This window comes from Castor canadensis, chromosome 9 (genome assembly GCF_047511655.1).
Source record: "Castor canadensis chromosome 9, mCasCan1.hap1v2, whole genome shotgun sequence".
NCBI lineage: Eukaryota > Metazoa > Chordata > Mammalia > Rodentia > Castoridae > Castor > Castor canadensis.
Genome location: NC_133394.1, coordinates 59,237,069 through 59,255,116, shown reverse-complemented (window position 1 = coordinate 59,255,116; position 18,048 = coordinate 59,237,069). Strand labels below are relative to the sequence as shown.

Sequence of the window (18,048 nt, the reverse complement as noted above, 5' to 3'; positions counted from 1 at the left end):
GTCAAACTGTAAATACAAAACTCTTAGTTCAGAGAAAGAAGTGTCATTGGGAGTGGTAAGGGATGAGTTCTTGTGGAAATGCCATTGGGTACATCCTGAAATACCAGTAAAATTTATGTGTTGGGATAAACTGGAGTGAAATAAGACTAAAGTAAAATACCAGGAAAGAGACCATAAAGTGGTCACAAGACAATGAAGACTCCATCTAGGAAATGAAAAGATATTCCAAACATACATGTTATATGGATAGAACATTTGGTTGGCTTAAGTAAGGCATATTGTTTATACTGAAGGGTTTATGATTTGGACCAGGGGAATTCACAGTAAAAGTTTTAAGTTTGAGTAGTTCACCTTTGTGGTACTATAATCAAAGTTATACAAGAAGGTATTAGAATTCATAAACTCTATTGTTCTTTCTTAAAGACATAAAAAATCAGGAGTTCATGCTTGTTTTTTAACTTTAATCTACTCCCCAAAATAAACATTTTAGAGGGCATCCTTGTTATGGATTGATATCTTGTACAAAAAGTAAGAATAGGGTTTGTCTAAACTTATATCATGAAACAAATTACAAGCTCCTATAAGATGAAGAGTCACCTTTTTTCCAAAAAACTAAAGATAGTAAATAGCATATAAAATTGGGCAATTTGCAATAGGACTAAAAATTCTATCTCAGTACAGCAAGCATTGATTCTGTTATCTGCAGAAGTTTAACACTGCTGATTTTAAAAATATTAATCACCAAGTGATGATGTGGAGATTACTTGTGAAGTTGCTAAGTAAATCCGTAACGAAAAAGAGAAAGGAATTTGTGAGGGAAGAAAATATGTAAATATAGTGAGAGAAGGCAGGAAGGTTTGTTATTTTTGTTGCTGTTTTGGTAGCCTTCAAAAATAGTTTATCAGAGCAAGTTTGATAAAAAGACAAGTCATTCACTGTTTTATCCCTTACAACTCAAACAGTATTTAGAAAAATAGATGTTCTATTATCATGTGAGTGAGTCAATGGATGCCAATATTGTGTTCATATTTAAAATTTTTAATACTTGAGAGCAAATATGGTAAGAATATGAGTTACATGTTTTTTTTACAATTTCATCATAAACTGAAAGAATAATTCTAAATCAAAATCTGAATTGATTTGATCTGATAATCTTATAATCTGATAATTCTTATCCTCCTAATTCAAGTGCAAGCAGAGATTGCTTAGGAATGTCATTTCTAACTATATGATGACAAACCAGATTATGGTGCTTGAGGCAGCAGAGAACAGTCATGGAGGATGAAGATCCTCATCTTCAGAAATAAGACTAAATGTATCTTTAATGTTTAATCAAATATAAATCAATGGATTTTTTATTGGTCAAGGGAAGATAGATAAGGAAGAAAGACTGAGTCCTGGATTAGCTAGTCCCCAGCCATTACAACATAAAAGAGAATGTATACGTAAAGCATTTAGAGCAGCAGTTAGCACATAACTTTCAGTAGATGGCAGCTGTTATTTTTATTATCGTTATATTTAATATCATAAAACTATCATCTTCAATTTTTGCCTGGGCTCTTGAGTTGTTTAAAGTAACTGGTAATAGGGACAGAATCTGTACGTTTAAAAGTTTGTTTTGTATTGATATGATTTCCTTAATGTGAATTTTATACAATTTATAAACATGCATTAGCTAAGACTTACTTACCATTAAGGCATTAGAGCTCCAAATTGCATTGCAGCTAAATTTAAAGGTCTAATAAGAAAAGACCAATTGTTTAAGTTTCTCTATATTTTGTGTTAGTTCCTTCATTTCTCACAATATTTCTGTATTATTTCCTATATTTCTTTATAGGTATAATTATTTTTCCTTTATGTATGAGAATCACAGAAATATAGTAACTACTTTGTGACAGAATTAAAACCAGAAATTCAAGTCTTGTGATTCTACATAAACTGTGCCACTTGGGTTTCCCCACTAGCCTCTTGGACCCAATTCACAGGTTTAAGTGTAGATTTCCCTACTTATTGGTAATCCTGGCAATATAAGAGAAATGGAGAATTTGAGGTAGAAGTTACAGAGCAACTTTTCCCTTGGATTTCTAGAGTAACTTTCCACATGATTGAATATTATTTACCAGTTGATATAGAAACTACTCCAATTCAGCTGAAACTATTCTGGAGGAAACCCTTCGCTGTTACATTCCTAAATTAGTTTATATCCTGCTTTTCTCCATCAGATTGGAGGCTCTCGATTTTTAAATGAACATAAATGTTTCCCAATGAAAGAACATTCAAAGAAGCATTGGGCTGCCCTCAGAACAAATAGGTGTTCAAACCAAGGATGAAGGTCATGGATGCAATATTCAAATGGGTGATTGAGTTAAAGAATGTTTAAAGTCTCCTTCCAACTAAGAATCTGAGACTATGATCTGAAACTCTAGGCCCTACTTTCACTATCTATAGCCAAACACCTGTCATTTTCATTGAGTATTGAAAATTACTTCTGACCTATTATCCTCTTGCACAATGTGGACACATGCAACTCACAGAGGAATTTGATGCCCATTTAATTTAGCTTTCAAAGCTCTGTCTAATAACTTAGTATGGAACATTAAACAAATTGCTTAAGCAAACTTGCATTTGATGATTGCAACTATCAAAGGGAATGCAGCTTTAGAGTTTGATTTTTTCTAAAAAAAACTTAGTTATCAAATAAGTACTAGCTCCAGAATTGAACTGAAATTTTAAATGGAGACTTTTTTTGAAAGGTACCATCTCTGAAGTAAAGATTAATTTTACATTGATAACTGAACTACCACACTGTCTGAAGTATCTACTGCACAGCTTCAAAAATAAGAGAAGGTAGCCCTAGAAAAGTAAAATTATCAATAAAAAATACTCTCAGTTGAAGAATTGTACCTAAATTTTGGCAAATCTAGTAGTTTAATTTTTAATGATAAAATAATTAATAGAGTTTTTTTTAGAATTCTTTGTCAGTATCAGATAATATTTAACATTCTTTCAGATAATATTATAAAAATTTTTAATAGTGTAACAAGTTCCTGAAAACATGAAGTCATACTGTGGATTGTAGTTTTGATTGCATTATCATCATTTTTCAAATAATGGCTCTTTTTCTCCTTCTTTTCCAAGTTTAGCAGATGTCTATGGCCAATTATATAACATTTTAGATTGGTAAGCACATTAACTTTTCCAATATGGAAATAAAGATTATAGTACCAAAATATAATTTAAAATATATTGAAAGACTTGATGATTTAAGAAATATGTGATAATCTTTCAATTAGTTTGCTTGCTAGTAGAGAAGCAATAAATCCTATCATTTTTATTTCAGTGGAGCATTTTATTAAAAGGCACACTATACTTTCATTTTATTAATATTGAATACAGAGTGTAATTTTAGTGGTCTTAATAGAAGTGGAGAGTACCAACCAGGATGCAGAGTCCACTCAGAGCTGGTAGACACTTCCAGAGTAATCTAGGCAGCACAATTTAAGAAAGACACTGGCCATTACACAGTGCAGGATGGCCAAAGTCTATATAAAATTTACTTCATAAAATGAATGGCTTCACAAAATGAAGGGCAAGAGATAAGATAGGAGACTAAAGGATATATTATCAAGTTTAATATTCAACTTAAGAGGGCTGGCATGTTCATGCTAGCTATTTACAATGTAAAATGTGACAATACTATCTCTAATGCCACTATCACTGTATACCCTCCCCCAAGATGTCCCAAACCTTTCAGCTACTCAGCAACGAAATGAACCTGGCCCACAAACTGTCTCCAGTCTTCAACCCTCATCTGCCAGCAGTTGTGACTAGTCAATAGTATAACATGCTGATTGGTAACTATTTTGAGTATGGCTAATATAATCAGCAATCTTAGGATTTAGAAAGAACTAGAATCAGTGTAATCATGAAGGAAATCACAAAAGAGCAGCAAATTAAATTTAAATAAGCTTCTAGGAAGAATGATACTTGACATCTAGTAGGTATTCAATAAATGATTATTAGATGAAAATAAATAAATATTTCTTCAAGCTCTTAAAATTCTATTCATTATGATCTTAAAATGCACTTTTTTGTTATCATTTGGATGATCCAACAGGCAGGAAATGACTAACATTGAAAAGATGGTTTGCTATTGGCAGTTCCCCAGAGAAAGAGGCATGTAGTATTATGTAGGGCTACCTGGAGAGGCACTGGAGTTGGTCAGGAGGCAGAGGAAACAAGGCAAAAATGTGGTTTCTGGAGGGAAGGGAAGGCAAATGCAGGGAAAGCAGCTTAAGGTCAGCTACTTTGAATGCTTTCAATGGGTTCTGAGGTGTCTTAGTTGCCTGGTCCATGACCCTGGGGTGATTAGAGCAGGGAAATAATTGGTGGCTGAGGTAGAAGCTCTGGATTGGTTGATTTGCATTTGAAGAGTGTGCAGTCAGGCAAGAAGACTATGTTATCTCCAAGAAGTAGCTAGAGCAAGAATCTCTCCAGGATCAGTAGGTCCCGGATATCAAATCAGCAGAAAATAAAAAGACATGATTGATACATTTAAAGATGCTTCACTCCAGGTTTTGTATCTTGAAGCAACTGATTTTCAAACTTCTCATCATCCCAGTTGCCATACTTGTACCATTTGTAACTTGTCCTTCTTCCCAATATATGTTGCGCCAATGAAGTCTGATGGTCTTAGGAGAGCAGAAAACAGCAAAATACTTTTTATTTTCATTTGTACTTTACTTCCACTAATGTAGCCAAATATCACATTAAATTTTTAAGCCATTGCATCATAACTGTGCCTGCCAGATCTCTGACAATGAGCTCTTTATTAAGCCTTCTGGTATTAATTTTTTTGTTCAATTGATTTTGCTAACTAAATGCAAGTCTTGAGATTACAACTGTCACTTTATTGTTTCATATTTGTTCTATATTCAGTGTTACAGTATGTAAATATCCCAATAAAGATTGTTATATAACAGTCTTTATATATTTGCTAGCTCTGTGTCCTTCCTATTTTTTATGATTTTTGCATTTTTATCATTATTGGTAAAACTGAGCATATCATGGTTAGAGATTTGTAGAGGGCAACAGTCTTTATTCCAAATTAATATAGATCCAGTAATCACCATTATTTCAAAATAGTTGCTATATCAACTGCAAATTTGTTTAATTCAACTAATATCCATAAGGATAACACAAAATGTCACAGGGAGCCTTTATAAAATCAGGAATGAAGATGTGCATGACATTTTTCTGATACCACTTTAGAACTATTTTAAAAGGAATGTTTAGGGGCTGGGCATGATGACTCACACCTGCAATCTCAGCTACTTAGGAAGCAAAGATCAAGAACATCATGATTGAGGCCAACCTGGGCAAAAAGTTAGCAAGACCTCCCCACAACCACTAATCACCTGGGCCAGGTGTGGTGCCCAGTTTATGTAATCCCAGGCACCTGGAGACATAGATAGGAGGATCATGGTCCAGGCTGGCCTGGGCAAAAGGTGAAAGACCCTATGTAAAAAGTAACTTAAGCAAAAAAGAAAAAAAAGAGGGCTGGGGTATGACTCAAGTGGTAGAGCACCTGCCAAGCAAGCACAAGGCTCTGAGTTCAAACCCCACTACTGCCCCCCAAATAAAGGAAGAAAATGATAAGGTAATAAATATAATAGTTCCTCAAAGTTATTGCTGTCTTCTTTATTACTTCTCAATCAGTTCTTTAGCAATCTTAAGTTTTATGGGTTTGACTTTAGGCTCATTGATTTACAGACTCCAGAATCCTATCATTCTTCTCTTTTTATGTTGTTTTTTTTTTAAAGTTTGGCATATTTTCAACTCATGAATCTTCTTATTTGCTTTCTTTACGATTAATGAAAGTATTTTCGTATCAAACCTACATGCTTAGCAGGGCATGGTCACTCAGACTTGTAAACCCAGTCACTTGGGAGGTGGAGAGGAACACAATTTGAGGCCAGCCTAGGCAAAAAGTTAGCTAGACCCCATCTCAAACAATAAGACAGCATAGTGGCCACACCTGTCATTCCAGCCATGCATGGAACAATCGTGATCCAGGCCAGCCCAAGCAAAAGCCTGGAAATTTTAAAATAATTTGTAATTACTTTGGTTTATATCATTACCTCTTCATCTAATTTTATGCTTAACTCATCATAAATATCTTGTTTTTCTTTGATAAAGTAGAAGTAGAATAGGTAAGCAGATATTCTACTGTTTTACTCTATCATCAAAGTATTTCAAATCTCCCCCTTCACTTGTGTGAATATGGCAAATTTATTTCCAGCTGATCAGAGATATTTTCAGTTAGCAATTTCTGGAAAATTAATTTGTTCTGGTATTTATTCTCCTTAGCATTCCCTTATATTATCAGTTACTTGTTTTCTCCTTTTTTCAAATAATTGTAATCTTTAGAAGAAATTACTTCTTTTAGCTGCATTCCACTTATTAGTAGCAATTGTTTTACAACTATTTGTTTGCCAAAATATTTTAAAATCTATGTTCCTAAATTGAAAGATCATGTCTAATTGTTTTCAGAATTAGATTTTTGTTGTTGTTGTTGGCACTGGGGTTTGAATTTAGGCTCTCATGCTTACTAGGTAGGTGCTCTACCACATCAGCCACTCTGCCAATCCCAGAATTAAGTATTTTTTAAGTATTTTGAACTCTAAGGTGACACTGTCGTCTCCTCCCCAGAGTGCTAATGCTTCCACATAGATGATAAAATTCCACAACGTTAGAATGGAGTGATAAGGATGGAGACAAGCAAGGAACAATAGGGAAAAGCAGACAAACTGTATTACTCAAAAGTAATCAGTGGATGTGGGTTTGAAGTAGATTCGGTGGGGCTTTTTATTTGACAGAGAATGAGGAAGCAAAAGGGAACAGGTCAAAAGTAACATTGAGAAGGCAGGCAGAATGCCTCAACTGGTAGAGCACCTGCCTAGCATGAGGCCCTAAGTTCAAACCTCAATACTGCCCCCCAAAATTAATTAGTTAATAACACTGAGGCCTGAGTCTAACTTGTTCTATCTGTGCATACTTATTTCAAACTTTGGAAACATGAACTGCTGCTTTTTCTTTAAAATCTCTGCATTTCACCTATGTAAAAACACCCTTCCCCCACCTTTATCTACAGTGGCACAGAATTTCTTCTCATCTTGATACATTACTAGATTTTTGAAAGTGCTTTTAATTATCACCAAGGACTTAGAATCCTTTTCTTTATAAATTTTTCTTCATATTGCCCTGTTATTTATTCTATGGGAAGATTTCATAGAAATTCCTAACAAGATACTGTAGAAAAGTATTCCTCAATTCCTTTCCCTTTTTCCTCAAACAGAAATGCTACATTTCATCTCGAGCCTCATGTTTCTGGTGACTTAAACTGGTTTTGTAAAAAGAGAGATAAATTTAACAAATGTGCTATATGAAAATAGTCCCTTGCTGCCCAAATTTATGTGGACATGAAGTGAATTAAAAGCCTTCATGAATCCTCCTATAAATTCTTACTTGTGGGCTGGAGTCAGTGCGGGGCTGGGGGAAGGTCTATTTCCAGAGCCATGTGTGCTGCTCCTGAATTTTGATTGTTCTTTCCATCTTTACATTTACCTAAAATGGAGGGGCCATTTGTTTTCTGAGAAGTGGTTATGAACACAGCAGAGATGTAAGTTGTGGCACAGGAGAAATAAGAGTAGATCCTGTACAGGTGCTAATCTTGGGTCAACTTCGAATTTTCATGTCACCCATTCCATGTTCCCAGTCATTCCATGATTTCTATCACTTCTTTCTTTTTATCATTTTATATTCCTTATTAAAAATCTTCACCCCCACTTCACTTGCAAATGTTTCATCCCACACCTGGATCACAATAGCAGCCTCCAGACTCATCTCCCTAGTTCCCCATTCTTTCCCTTGAATTTATGATCAGATCGGGGAATGTTGTAAAGCTCAAAATTCTATAATTCTGTCTTCCTTACTTGCAATAGAAACTTGCATTTCAATAAGCAAGATTCTTGCCTCTCCTACGAAAGTATAGAAAGAGAAATTGTGGAATTCTAAGTATTAGACATTGTGTTTACTTCTTTCCACACATCCTTAGAGTACTTATGTAATTTTCCTAAGATTGAATAGCCAGTGGAGGCTGGACAAGGGATTTATTCCTGTAAGTCAAGCTCCATCACCCATGTCACCACCATAGTTGGTCTATTTGAAAGCCTCTATCCTATTGCTACCAATTGCTGTTAAACAAACCTCATAAGAATGATATTACTTCTCTAACATGGTACACTTTAAGACAAATTCAGGGTATTATAGTACGACATTTTATAATGTTTTTATCTTAAATAACTATGTGTGATTTATATAATTTCTTGTGTTTGTACAAGCACCACCTCAAGCATTACTATCCTGGTGATTATTACACATACTGGAGGGTAAGCAATGGTTATAACAAACAAACATCATCACCAATATTTCCATTCTCTCAGGAATATCAAACTTCAATTCACATTAGTGCTATGCAGACTTACAGATTCCTTGTTTAATCAACCTTGTATATTTTCAGAAAGATGAAATGTGTATCAAAGTACTCTGAGAATTTGAGGCTGCCACTAGATTGTTTACAGCTTTATTAACTCTGAGAGACCCCAAAGGCCCAAATAAAATTCATTGCTTCAAATTCTAAGAAAGCTACACAAGTAAACCCGCTAATTCCCCCACTGTGTCTCCAGATAGTTTTCAGTTATGTCACCATGCTATAAAAAGTAAATCTTCATAAATTTCTTTTTTTGCTTTTCTCTTCTTGTGTTTACTTGAATAAATCCTAGCAATTCAAAACACAATCAACTTAGCCTGTGCAAAGTACAAGTGTTTACATCATTCTTTTGAGTATTCTCAAAAAGTGCATCCGTTAGTGGTGTGTTTACTTATGAGGCACTTGACAAATATATGATGGCTCTTCAAAATTTCTGAAGCGAACTCTCAGAGAAGAAAACACCATGCCCTGTTAAATGGAAACGGACCTAACATAAATTACATAGTTATTAGGGAAGAGTGGGAGCAAATCTGTCACTTCACCCCAAATAACTTTTATCTGACAAGTGAAAATGAAGGTCAAAGCAGAGTGTATGCACATTTTGTGACTCTTTTCAGTATTACTACTAAATTCTTAGCTTAACTCTTGTTTCTGGAATGTGCTCATGCATTTGCTTATTAAATACCATTCAAACTCATTCAAGAATTCAACCACTCACTTGCAGGAGTATTTGAAAGGGAATATCAGGTCTCAAGGAAGGGTTTTTGCAGATATCATTTCTATAGCTTTATCAAATGTATGGTATACTAGGGATGTTCATTACCTCCCATTTTATACATAATGTTTATTACTTTTGCCAGAAGAATTTTGTACTGTGAATAAAAGCTTTTTTAGATAAATTTAATCATAATAGTATATCTTTTAGGAACATTCACCCTTAAATAAGAATTATGAGTTGTTTGATCCAAAAGTATGGTGGAAGTATTCTAGGTTTACTTTTATTTACATATTTTATTTGTTGTTTCAAAGGGAGAGACAATAATGGTAACTGAGTGAAAGAACATTCAATGACACAACTACTATCTTGTTTTTGGTATATCTTTCTTTGTCTACAATATTTGAAATAATTATTTACATTACCCCTGCTTGGTAAGTGAGAAACTAGAAACTTGATGAAGTTACACAACCTGTCCAAGATCCTATGATCTGTGAAGTGCAGCACTTTGATTGAGTCCAACACTCCTGAACTCTGCTTTCTTCCTGCTGCTGAGCTATTCTCTAACTCTAGGACACCTGATGCACTGATTATTTAGTTGTCATGGACTTGGCTATCTTTGAATATAGAAAGAATGAGATTCTTTTTTCATTATATAATTAATTGAAGATTATACACTCAGAAATAAGTAACTTCAGAAGATAAGGTCTCAGTTCTGTTTTACAAGTTACCATAATGCTATTCTATTTCACAAGAGCACATTATTAATACCTTTGTCCAAAGACTTTGTTACTGTAAGCATGCTTCATATTAACCAAACTGTAAGACAAAGAGCATTTCCTTACTGAGGCTTCTGGAACCATATGAATATATCACCAACCAGGGAAGTTCAAAGCTCAGTTAAGCCTCAAATTCAGGAGGGTTTTGTTTTGGTTTTGCAAATTTGAACTCGGAGCTTTGCACTTGCTAAGAAGGTGCTCTACTGCTTGAGCTGTATGCCCATCCTTTTTTGCTCTGGTTATTTTGGAGATAGTGTCTTGATTTTTGTGAGGTATATGTTACTACACTCAACTTTTTTTCCATCACGATGGGCCCTTCAGACTTTGTTCCCTGGGCTACCCTGGAACCATGACCTCAGCCTCCAACATAGCTTAGGATGACAGGTGCACACCACTGCTTCCAGCTGCTGATTGTGATAGTATCTTGCTAACTTTTTGCCGGGGCTGGCCTCAAACTATGATCCTCCTGATCTCAGCCCCCCAAGCAGCCAGGATTATATATACAAGCCACTGAGTTCATAACAAAGGTGTGACTGATTGACTCATTGGCTATGTGATTGAAATCATTCTCTAGCTCTTCTTTCCTCAGAGGTCAGACTGATATCACTTCCTCGATACCCCAACTGTCTAATTACACGGTTGGTCTTTCTGATGTGACCAAATCTCATCCTAAGTCCTCTTGTTAGTATAAAAACACATATGGTCGCACAGGCTTATCACTAATAACAAAGACGTTCCTGTTACTTGGGAAATTCCAAGGATTTAAGGTTTCTTTCTAGGACCAGGAATGAGGAAGAGCAACTGAATTCTTTATTACACAATAACTGCCAAGAGAAGATGATTTTAAACCCTTAAACTAAATGTATTAAAAATAACATGACCGTTACAGAAGGCTTTTTCACATACCAACCAAAAGACAGAAATTTACAGTATGAATTTAAAAGCGTCACATAAGAAAACTGAGAGATATTCGGTAACCAAATCTACAAATATTAGCCAATTTTTTTATCAAGTCACTATCACATTTTAGGAGGTTATTACTTCCTTAAATATGTAGAAAGAAAACTGCACCTATTAGTTTCAGATTAAGTCATAGATTATAAATAGTATATTCAGATTTGGCAGCTGAATATGAGATTATTTCCAAAACTACAAAGATAATATCAAAGAAACATAGAACCTTATCTTTTAATTTATTTTTGACATAGGATCTCACTATGTATCAGACTGTCCTTGATCTCAGGATCCTTCTACCTCAGGGTCCAGAGTACTAGATTACAGGCATCTACCTCTATTCCTGGCTTAAAACAGAATTTTAAATCTGAACCTTAGTGATTACTTCTATAATTCCTTTATTTCACAATTGAAAGAAAAAAATCCAATTCTTTTGCTACTTATATCTTTCAGGATTTTAAATTTCATACTATACCAGACATCCCATTATTTGTCACAAGAATTATTCTATTTTTTTTCATTTTTCTTTTATTATTCATATGTGCATACAAGGCTTGGTTCATTTCTCCCCCCTGCCCCCACCCCCTCCCTTACCACCCATTCCGCCCCCTCCCTCTCCCCCCCCAATACCCAGCAGAAACTATTTTGCCCTTATTTCTAATTTTGTTGTAGAGAGAGTAGAAGCAATAATAGGAAGGAACAAGGGTTTTTGCTGGTTGAGATAAGGATAGCTATACAGGGCATTGACTCACATTGATTTCCTGTGCATGGGTGTTACCTTCTAGGTTAATTCTTTTTGATCTAACCTTTTCTCTAGTACCTGTTCCCCTTTTTCTATTGGCCTCAGTTGCTTTAAGGTATCTGCTTTAGTTTTTCTGCGTTAAGGGCAACAAATGCTAGCTAGTTTTTTAGGTGTCTTACCTATCCTCACCCCTTACTTGTGTGCTCTCGCTTTTATCATGTGCTCATAGTCCAATCCCCTTGTTGTGTTTGCCCTTGATCTAATGTCCACATATGAGGGAGAAAATATGATTTTTGGTCTTTTGAGCCAGGCTAACCTCACTCAGAATGATGTTCTCCAATTCCATCCATTTACCAGCGAATGATAACATTTCGTTCTTCATGGCTGCATAGAATTCCATTGTGTATAGATACCACATTTTCTTAATCCATTCGTCAGTGGTGGGGCATCTTGGCTGTTTCCATAACTTGGCTATTGTGAATAGTGTCGCAATAAACATGGGTGTGCAGGTGCCTCTGGAGTAACCTGTGTCACAGTCTTTTGGGTATATCCCCAAGAGTGGTATTACTGGATCAAATGGTAGATCCATGTCTAGCTTTTTAAGTAGCCTCCAAATTTTTTTCCAGAGTGGTTGTACTAGTCTACATTCCCACCAACAGTGTAAGAGGGTTCCTTTTTCCCCGTATCCTCGCCAACACCTGTTGTTGTTGGTGTTGCTGATGATGGCTATTCTAACAGGGGTGAGGTGGAATCTTAGCGTGGTTTTAATTTGCATTTCCTTTATTGCTAGAGATGGTGAGCATTTTTTCATGTGTTTTCTGGCCATTTGAATTTCTTCTTTTGAGAAAGTTCTGTTTAGTTCACGTGCCCATTTCTTTATTGGTTCATTAGTTTTGGGAGAATTTAGTTTTTTAAGTTCCCTATATATTCTGGTTATCAGTCCTTTGTCTGATGTATAGTTGGCAAATATTTTCTCCCACTCTGTGGGTGTTCTCTTCAGTTTAGAGACCATTTCTTTTGATGAACAGAAGCTTTTTAGTTTTATGAGGTCCCATTTATCTATGCTATCTCTTAGTTGCTGTGCTGCTGGGGTTTCATTGAGAAAGTTCTTACCTATACCTACTAACTCCACAGTATTTCCTACTCTTTCCTGTATCAATTTAAGAGTTTGTGGTCTGATATTAAGATCCTTGATCCATTTTGAGTTAATCTTGGTATAGGGTGATATACATGGATCTAGTTTCAGTTTTTTGCAGACTGCTAACCAGTTTTCCCAGTAGTTTTTGTTGAAGAGGCTGCTATTTCTCCATCATATATTTTTAGCTCCTTTGTCAAAGATAAGTTGGTTATAGTTGTGTGGCTTCATATCTGGGTCCTCTATTCTGTTCCACTGGTCTTCATGTATGTTTTTGTGCCAGTACCATGCTGTTTTTATTGTTATTGCTTTGTAACTATCTCCACTCCTATTCAACATAGTACTGGAATTCCTAGCCAGAGCAATTAGGCAAGAAGAAGGAATAAAAGGAATACAAATAGGTAAAGAAACTGTCAAAATATCCCTATTTGCAGATGACATGATCCTATACCTTAAAGACCCAAAAAACTCTACTCAGAAGCTTCTAGACATCATCAATAGCTATAGCAAAGTAGCAGGATATAAAATCAACATAGAAAAATCATTAGCATTTCTATACACTAACAATGAGCAAACTGAAAAAGAATGTATGAAAACAATTCCATTTACAATAGCCTCAAAAAAAATCAAATACCTAGGTGTAAACCTAACAAAAGATGTGAAAGAACTCTACAAGGAAAACTATACACTTCTGAAGAAAGAGATTGAGGAAGACTATAGAAAGTGGAGAGATCTCCCATGCTCATGGATTCGTAGAATCAACATAGTAAAAATGTCTATACTCCCAAAAGTAATCTACATTTTTAATGCAATTCCCATCAAAATTCCAATGACATTCATTAAAGAGATTGAAAAATCTACTGTGAAATTTATATGGAAACACAAGAGGCCACGAATAGCCAAGGCAATACTCAGTCAAAAGAAGAATGCAGGAGTTATCACAATACCTGACTTCAAACTATATTACAAAGCAATAACAACAAGAATTATTCTAATATTTAACAGTCTTAGCATGTAAACTGTTAGCAAACCTTAATTCTCTAGCCTGGAGATAAATCCTGGCTTTCCTGGTTTTATGCTAGGTTTTGTTGAGTTTACTTTCCATGATCCACCTGGCCAGCAGTCACTGCCTTTCCTCACTTCTCCTCAGTCATAGTTGCTACTCCAGGACTCCACCCCCAGGTGCCAGAGGCCCCACAGGTTCTCATGAGCTGAAATTTTTGTATGGGCCATCAGTTTTATATTAGGAAAACAAATTGCCTTTACAAGTTTTAAAATGCTTCTCATATTCAAGGAAATAGTTTCATAAACTTGTTTTCTTTGTATATATTATATATGTATTGTGTGTATATATATATATACACAACATATATTCATTTATAAATATGTGACAAATATGTGTATGTGTGTGAATACACCTTTTTTGTTAAAAGGTTCTAATCTCATTTTTCTGAATATGCTCTTATCATCTGGAAAAAATGTCTTAAATAGCCTCAGTTCTTAAAGAAGCCACTTAAAAAGTCAAAGCAAACAAGTTTCCTTTTTCTAGCAACAACTTCAAAATACCAAACGTAAATAGAGAAAAGCTTTATCTTAAACTCATATAAATTGTAAATGTAATTTCCGAATACTGTGGAATAGTTAACCAAAGCATGAACTTTCATATACTGAGAAAATGGGACATTCCAACCAAAATGAAATACACAAAAGCATTTAGAAGTATTGCTAAATTATGTTGTAATGAAGCTTTACATTTTTTTCTCTGTAGATTGCAGAATATCCGTTTAACTTGGTATCATTGTGGGGGTTTTAATTACATTAGTTTTCATACTTGCCAATCTGTGAAATATGGAAAGAAGCAATGGGTCTTCTAGTCATTAATGAGAATTAAAAAGTTTCTTCTGTTTGAAAAGATTGAGCTAGAGATAAACATTAAAAGTAAAATACCATTCTTAATTACTAGCAAGAGTTTAGGTAAATAAATACAATTAAAGATAGTAATAAACAATGATTTCCTCAGTGATGGCGTTAATTGTGTTGCTCAAATACCTGAATGCTAATTTTTTTCTTTTCTCTTTGAGTTTTTAGGGGAATTTTTCTAAGGGCTACAGCATTGCTTTTTGCTTATTCAATTGTATTGTCTCCACAGTGTCTACTTGGAAATGATAATTTAGTAAAATCTCATAATTTCATATTTTATACAGTGCAATTAAGTATAAAATTTCAAGATAATAGATATGTCTGTGTGGCACTGAAATAATAATTTTAACTGAAGCCTCAAACATTTTCTTGAGTATTACTTATATAGGTATTAAAATTTCCCTGTGAGTTGCCACACATCTGCTAACTGGTAACTTCCCTGAGAAAATTGAGAAAGTAAGAATTTAAGTGAGAGGAAAGTGGTCAGAATTGGTCTGCACACTTGGTCACCAGTACCTGTCACATGCTTGCTGTAGACTGGGCACTGAGCAGAGAACAGGGAATAAATCAGAACCCAGACTCCATGGGACTTGTTTAAAGTGGAAGAGAGGAAGTAGATAACTAATTATAAAACTATGCTATGTGCCATGAAAAACAAGTGGAGACAAATGGAGACAAGTCTTAACCTGCACTTCATTGATTTGGGGACTTGTCAGTAAAGACTTCTCTGAATATATGACAGGATAAATTACCTAAAACAGACTGCAGCCTTATTCAGGTAAAGAGATGCAGTAGGAACTCCCTAGGCTGAGAAAGCCCCACATGGGAAGATACTGAGGTAGAAATGAATGTGATGAGTTTCGGGAATAGGTCAAGGTGACTAAGCGCAGTGAAAGGAAGAGGGTGACTCAAAATGAGGCTAGATTTAAGAACCAAGGGTCATATCCTGCATAGCTTGTGACCATGCTAGGAATTTTTCATTTTAAATACAAGGGTAAATCATGAAAATATTTTTTGAGGCGGTTTTTCACTATGTAGCCCAAGCTGGCCTTAAACTCAAAATTCTCTTGCCTCTGCTTTCTGGTGCTGGGATTGTAGGTGTGCACCACCATGTCCAGCTCCTTGGAAGGATTTTGATCACATGGCCATATTTGTGTCTTTAAAATATTTCTTTGGCTACTAGGTAGGGAATGAATTGGAAACAGGCAAGGAAAGAAACTGGTAGGATATTAGAATCCCATGTCAAAAGGCTATGAGATAAGATAGATGGGACTAAGGTGATGAAGGTGGTAGAATTAGAGAAAAGTGGATAAATTTAAGATATGTACTGAAGGTGGTACTGATAGGATGTGATAATGGACTGGACTGGATTTAAGAGAGAATGAGGACACAGGAAATGTCAAAAATAACATCTATATTTTGGAGGTGGTATTGGGGTTTGAACTCTGGACCTTGCTTGTTAGGTGGGTACCAAACCACTTTTGCTTTATTTATTTTTTTAAGAGAGTCTTGCACTTTTTGTCCAGGGTTGGCCTCAGACCACAGTCCCCCTACCTATGCCTCCCTCATAGCTGGGATTACACATATGTGCTACCACACCTGGCACATTTTTCAAATGGGAGTCTCACTAGCTTTTTGCTCAGGCTGGCATCAAACTGCAATCCTCCAAATCTCTGCCTCCCAAGTAGCTGAAATTATAGGCATGTGCCACCACATCCAGCTCATGCTATCTTTTTTGACATAGAATCTGGTTGGTTAGTAGTTGATAGTGTCATTTAATGGCATGGCAGAACCATGAAGAAAGAGCAGGGGTGAGGGGCAGGGGCCAGGGCTAAGACATGGAGATCAAGAATCCAGTTTTGAGACTAGTAAATCTCACTTGTGTTCTAAGTGTTTAACTTACATTTTATGGTAGCATAGCCATTTTCCCAATCTTTTTGGTCCATGTTTTCTTTCACTAGGAAACTCTTGACATAGATCACAGAGCTTGTTGATCTAAGATGCTATTTTCAATCTAGAGTCAATGAAAAACATAATGAAAATTAAATTTTAAGTTAAGATGCCTAAGAAAGTATTTTAGACTTTCTGCCACAGATTGCTGAACATTATGTACTTAGTCAGCTATTATTAACATTATGTACTTAGCTATTATTATTACCCAGCATTATGGCTAACCTTCCAGAACATGGGAATCTGCCTTCCCAGAACATACTACCCACAATGTTAGCCTAAACTTTTCTATATAATAAGATTTCAGATGTTCTCTCTAGTATGCAAATTTAGGGGATCAGATGCATGTATCCTTTATCCAAAACTCATTAAAAAGAGTAACTCTCAGTGATTCACATGCTGGAACTACATGTTGAGAGTATCTGAATGGCTCAAGAGGGAAACATGCCCAGGAAAAGGTAGTGGGGTAGGAGTCATTATTTACCCCAGAAGCCCATGAGAGAAAATTTCAAAATCTAGTGAATATATAAAAAATAGCCTATCTCTTTTGACAAAGGAAAAGGGTGTCCCAGAAGTTTCATAATATCTGTGTTATGGTTGAGTAATGGATCACAGCACATAAAAACAATGGAGTTGCTAGAAACAGTGGCTCACATCTGTGATCCCAGCTATTCAGGAGGTGGAGATCAAGAGGATTATGGTTCAAGGCCAGCCCAGGCAAAAACATTAGACCTTATCTGAAAAATAACTTAAGCAAAAAAAGGCTGGAGATATTGCTCAAGTATTAAAACCCCTGCCAACCAAGCACAAAGTCCTGAGCTCACTCCAGTACTGCCAGAAAAATAAAAATAAAGAGCAATGGAGGGAAGATAGTAATGACGACAATAATAAAGAGCATTTGTTGATTGTGTGTCACATTTCAGGAACCCCACTAAATGTGTTCCCTGTCTTATTTAATTACCTCTGAACCCTCTGGGGTAAGTACTCTTCTATCTAGCATTTTAGAAACTAAAGCATGAGGTCATACTTAGGTCAGAGGTCATACTTAGGTCAAAGGTCATTTGCCAAATGCCACATAGATAGTAAATGAGAGTGAAATAGCCAGATATGTCTGAGTCCAGGGGTGGAGTTTTCCACCACTCACCACACTGTACCAGCACACCAATAAAGGATGAGACTTTACTGCCAACAGCTAGAAGGAAAACCAAAAACAGTATGTATATTAGTTGGGGAATATTGTTTAGCACTTCAAAACAAGGGAAATGTTGCTGCTAAAGTATCTTTTTATTATATCGGGTTCCT

The 18,048-nt window shown here is 35.5% G+C and overlaps 1 pseudogene; it reads left to right on the top strand.

The window, feature by feature from the left end:
- LOC109676946 (bifunctional heparan sulfate N-deacetylase/N-sulfotransferase 3-like) overlaps nt 1-18,048 on the top strand; it is a 160,244-nt pseudogene that overhangs the window by 49,218 nt on the left and 92,978 nt on the right.